Below are 6,260 nucleotides of genomic sequence, written 5' to 3' on the forward strand. Positions count from 1 at the left end.
GTTTGTTTGTTTGTTTGTTTGTTTATATCATGGGTCAACTACGGACTATGGAGGTGATTGCCACCTGTCTAGAATGGTGTTATTGGTACCCATTTGACTTCTTGCCTGTGATTGCTTCTCACTACACTGAGTTGTGTTGGCCACAGGGACTAAAACATTTACAGGTTGGAATTTAACAGAGAGACATTGTAACCCCTTTATATTGCTAGATACTAAAAACACTGTAAAACACCAACACCCAGCACAAGGTTTTCAGCTACAAATATGCAATACATTTCCCAGCATCACTATTTACTTGACAGTTATGTGAGCTCAGTTCTTAAAGAAAAGAAGCTTGGCATTGCTGCCTATTGTTAAAAGCCTAGTCAAGTCTAAACAAGAATGTTCTAGTAATCAGAAGGATGAGGTTCTGAAAATTAGTACTGTTGGGGGATTAGAAATAATAGAGAATTTTATTGGAAATGATAGAAAAAAAGTATTGGATCCCTTAACAGCTATTTCATGACTTAAAGTAAGGAATGAAAATCGTGTTATTTTCTATGACTTTTTTATGTGTGTGTTGGACTGAAATGTGGTTCTTCTCATTTCCTCTCTCCTTTTCCTAAGGCAATAACTCCTATGAAGTGACCACAAGTAGCATTGGACACCTGAACTTCCTCAGAGGGCTCCATAATTTCCTAGACACTTAGGTCCCCGGGAGCAGATCCGGGCCCTGTATCCGTATTCTTTCCTGTCTTCCTGTTCTCTCACTTTGGTCTGTGGGAACAGTCTCACCTCAGACAGGGCCTCCTGGCCAGCTCCTATGGATCAATGCCTCAGTTGAACTGTCTGCCTGGCTTTCCATCAGATCAACATTGATTCCAGGCTTTGCAGCAAAAGTGCCAGCCTTGGTCTATCCCAGTCTGTCTGACCTCATCGTTTTCCCCTGAGGGCACAAACATCCAGTCTCTAAGCCACAGGGACATCTACGTAATATGTTGGCTATTTCCTTTTTATTAAATCTGCCTTCCCATTACTGTTTCTGGGTTAACTCATCTCAGAACATAATAAAGCAGGAATGGTCTGCTGATCCTTTCTCCCCTGTGAGATAAATTAGTCTATACACAGTATTTCAAGTCCACCTATCTATCACAAGTATTTTTAATAGTATCTATTATGTTGGATGTTATCTTAGATATGAACAAAAATATACTAATAGTTCCTTAAGTCCTATATTTGCTCACAGAGTTTACGAAATTAAATATTTCCAAGAACAGGTTTCATTTTTAGGTGACTGAAGCATTATCTAACATCTCTTTTGAATATCCTTCAATTTCTGTTTTCACACTGAGTACAAAAAACTTCAAACTGTGCTTTTAAGTAGAAAGAGAAGGCGAGAATACCTATGGTATTCATTGTTCTTATTTTTAAGATAAATTTACTTTTGCCAAGTGGGAAGCAATCCTGTAACCTACAGGAGCTTTGTCTAAGACGCATTTTATCACCTAACACAGTGGTTCTCAACCTTCCTAATGCCGAAAGCCTTTAATTCTTCAGGTTGTGGTGACCCCCAGCCATAAAATTACTTTTGTTGCTACTTTCATAACTGTAATTTTGCTACTTTTATGAATTGTAATAAAAATATGTGTTTTCCAATAGTCTTAGGAGACCCCTGTGAAAGGGTCTTTCCACCCCTTAAAGGAGTTGAGACCTGTAGGTTGAGAACCTCCGCCTTAACAGGGTGTTTTTATGGTTTGAATGTGAAATGCCTCCACAGGCTATGTATCAGGGGCTCAGCTGTCAATTGGGGAATGTCTAAATATTTAACCTAATCAAGAGAATACTCTTTCAATACATTCACAGTGAGATAGCACTGCGGGGTGGGGGGTGTTGGAGAGGAGGAGAGGGTGTCCTATAAGAGGAAGTTGGTCTCTGGGGACATGGACTTGGAAAAATATATGTGTGCTTGAACTCTTTTTCCTGTCTGCCCATCGGCTGCTTCCTGCCATGCTTCCAGCCTTGCTCCAGGCACAGCAGTGAAATAAGACAGTCATGGACTAAAGCGTCTGGGGTTGTGAACTAAAATAAATATTCCTCCCTTGAGAGTTGACTTTTTTTAATGTCACAGGGGTGAATAGACACCCAAAGTTGATCCTGGGGAAGTGGGATCCTTTCTATGATTGTTCCTGACAACATGACTCAGAAGTCTTTGGCACTGGTTTATTGGAGGGATGTGGGTAAGTTTGGAGATGAAACAAGAAAAACTCTAGAATGCTAAAAGCTTAGCCAGCTTAGCAGGCAGTGATGGTGGAACTCAGAACACATATACTCACAGGCATACACACTATCCAACTATCCTCCAAAGACACATCCAGGCATGGAGATGGTCCAGTTGTCCCAAAAGACCCTCATAGGCATGGAGGTGGTTCAGTTGTCCCAGAAGACCCTCACAGGCATGTAGACAGCTCAACTGTCCTCAGAAGACAGGCCCTTACAGGCATGCAGATGGTCTGACTCTCCTCACAAGACAGATACTCACAGGCATGCAGCAGGTCCGACTGTCCTCATGAGAATCCGGTAGAGATGAAGCAAGAACAACTTCTAGAACCCTGAGAGTGCAACTGGCTTAGCAGCCAGTGACAGTGGAACTTAGAAGGTAGAAGGAGTGAGGAACGGACTAGGAATTTGACAAAAGACCATTTGTCTTTCCTCTGGCAAAGAGTTTGTGTATATTTTGTTCAGAGAATAAAGGTTTCAGGGGTGGGGATTGTTGGGGCCAAGGACAACATGGTTTCTAAAGAGATTAGAATCCTTAAAAATAAGCCACATCCTTTGAATGGAAACATCAGGTGAGATTCCATGAGCACATATTGGCCTGACTCAATCCCCCCAAGTCCTGGGCTCAGTTATACAAACCTTTCAACTCATTTCAATGACTTTGCTTTGAGAAGAGAGAGCCAAGTCTCCTTTTATTACAGGACCACCTAGGGAATTGCTTCCTCATCTGGCTACCCAGACACTCGGGGAGCGTGCACTGCTGTTTGAGTGGGCCACAAGCACTAGCTTGTCCATGTGATACTGGGTTTTCATGCATGCAAGAATGTAAGGACTGTAGGCCCATGGAGGCTTCCGTCCCGATTTCAAAGGCAGGCTGAGGGGTGATGGGGGCTGAGAGCACAAAGAAGGGTTAAGCTCACTATAGAAAGGCCTTGTACGAAGTTGTGTGGATGAAACTTAAGATAGATGTATAGACCCTTAGCATGTTACAGATGTCCCAAATACTGACTGCCTATGGAGGAAAGCTGCAGGCAGTAAGTAGAGCCAGTCCAAGAAACATGTCACTTAGATTGCAACTAACAAAGCCTTGAACGCAGTGCTTCCCAGCACCAGTCAGTCAAGACATCATTTACCCCGCCTCGCTCCTGGACATGGAGCTACAGAATTTCATGTTTGCCCTCTAGGCTTCCAGCTTGTTGAGCTAATCCTTCCTTCACATTCTTCTATCCCTCCATTTTGGAGTAGGCATATTTATCATGGACCATTGTATGCAAACACTGGACATAATCTCATTTTTAAATTATTATTTTATTAATTGATAATAATATATTATATTTATTATATTATAAACAATAATACATTACATTAATATCTCACTTTAAATTAAACTGCAGAGAATTGCAGTCAAGTATACATTTAATTTCACAGATGTTTAAATTAAACTGTGAAATGTTAAGACTATCAAAGACTTAAAACACACATGAACACTGAGGTTCAGGGGTGAGCTATCATGGTTTGTATGTGATGTATTCCCCACACAGACTTCTCTAGCATTGGTATTGTTGCCAGTTTAGGAAGTAATTGAGTAAAAGGCTCTGAAGCTCTGAACAGTAGTGAATTCCCTGGTGGATTCACAGTACAGTGGTATTTGGGAAGGTGACAGAAAGCAGGAGGTAGGTGTGACTGGAAGAAGGGAAGTAGGTCACCGTAGCATGCTCTGTGATAGTGGACATGATCTTCCCTTTTGCTTCCTGTCTGCCTCAAGGTGAGCTGCTTTGCTCTGAGTCATAACATTCAGCTCTTTGTTAAGCTCACAGCAATGGAACCAGTTGCCCATGGGCTGAAACCATTAGGTAAAAATAAATATTGCCTCCTTTTTTAGTTAATTTTTCTCAGGTACTTGTCACAGACATAAAAATCTGCCTTATCCGAGTAACTTTTGTCATTTTATATGCAGTCAGAATCCCCCCACCCAATATTACAGAGAACTACAAAGAGATAGATAGTATATTTACCTAGCATAGCTACCTTTCTTTATGACAAACGGCATCCATTTTTATGTGGTACTAAATTAGCCATGATTAAGATATGCTGGATGCTCATCGTTCATCCCCTGAGCATGAAGTTTTAAATTTCTGATTCTGTGCCAACTGAGCTCTCCAGACAGCCAGCCCTAGAGACTGAGCTCCAGCAGGGAGTGCGCTGATCAGGAAGTAAGACAGCAGCTCCCTGGCAACAGCCAGACTAGAAACAGGCCCGACTCAAATATCACCTGGAAAAAACACAAGTTAGTCTGTCCTTAACATCACTTGTTGTGTGTCTCTGATTTAGAAAACAGCAATGTGGGGGGGGTTGCTGGTGGGGCTAGCAAGTAATGGGATTATGAGTATCCGAACAATAGCTTGGTCAATACTTGGAAACTTCAGAGTTGGGACATGATTCAGCTATGAGATAATCTATGTTCTTCAGACACAGGTCTGCTTTGGAACATCGGAGCTGGGCGAGAGCCTGCACTTGCCTGCTGGTAGTAGATCTATCTTGTACAACAGAAAACCCAGGAGATCCTTACAGCGTGCACTGGGTTTACTGTCGTCCTTGTACCAGAATACGAGTTTAGAGCTATCTCTTTCATTAAACATTGATCTCTGTCTGTTAGAGTTAAGACCACGTTGTTTCACAGCCAGCAGTCAATCAATTAAACACATTTATGGGGTTGGTCTTTCTTTCTTTCTTTCTTTCTTTCTTTCTTTCTTTCTTTCTTTCTTTCTTTTTTAAGCTTCACACAGTGCTCAGATGAACGAGTTGAGTTGCTAGTGGGAATTTAGGGATTTCTCCAAAGGAGAAAAGAGTAATGCCTTCCCATTCTTTAGTCCGTTTGGGCTCACACACAAATGGGACGGGAATACTGGTCCCACACTGAACTGAAAACTAAAACTCTCTGTGTATGGGGCCCTGATAAAAACAGTTAAAACTAACGAAACTTCTGCCAACACCACCAGGTGGCACAAAGTCCCACTGAGCTTGGCTGGAGAGATTCATACACATGTTGCAACTCTTTGTATCATCTTCTAGAAAGAACAGAACATCAAAACCAAATGTAGTAGGTTCCCTCTGGACCCTAGGGTCTCCCTTACCATAGATTTTTTTTTCTGCTTTACAGTAGGAAGTTCATATTCCTTCCCTCAGAGTGGGCCTCCAATTCAATCAGAAAGTTGACTGCCCCTAAAACAGCCATGCCACTGTGGTACCAGTGGGTTGTATTTCATCTAACAGAACTCAGCATGTGGGGGTCACAGCTGACCTTTGACATGCTGTTTCTCCCAGCAACCTGAACAGCAGAGAGGAAGCTTCCAGCTTTTTTGTTTTGTTTTGTTTTGTTTTGTTTTGTTTCGTTTCGTTTGTTTGGTTTGGTTTTTCGAGACAGGGTTTCTCTGTGTAGCCCTGGCTGTCCTGGAACTCACTCTGTAGACCAGGCTAGCCTCGAACTCTTGAACTCAGAGATCCGCCTGCCTCTGCCTCCCAAGTGCTGGGATTAAAGGCGTGCGCCACCATCGCCTGGCGGAAGCTTCCAGCTTTATTCCAGCTTGATTTCTTAGTATCTTGTAATAAATAAATAAATAAACAAACAAACAAATAAATATGTGCTCTCTTCAGGAATAGAATCTTACTGTTTACTTCTGGTGGAAGTCAAGAACAAGGGCAATGGACCATATTATTTTGGGAGCCTCTGGGGCTTCTCTTCCCAACAACTCATAAGGAGGTGCTTCACATGATGCTGTGCTTTTAATTAAAAAAACAAACCACCTATGAGACCTGGAAGCACCGTTTTCTATCCACGTAGAGTACTGCATTCTATGAGATCTGGAAGCACCGTTTTCTATCCACGTAGAGTACTGCATTCTATGAGATCTGGAAGCACCGTTTTCTATCCACGTAGAGTACTGTATTCTATGAGATGTGGGAGCACCGTTTTCTATCCACGTAGAGTACTGCATTCTATGAGA

Source organism: Grammomys surdaster, unplaced genomic scaffold (genome assembly GCF_004785775.1).
Source record: "Grammomys surdaster isolate TR1022 unplaced genomic scaffold, NIH_TR_1.0 231, whole genome shotgun sequence".
NCBI lineage: Eukaryota > Metazoa > Chordata > Mammalia > Rodentia > Muridae > Grammomys > Grammomys surdaster.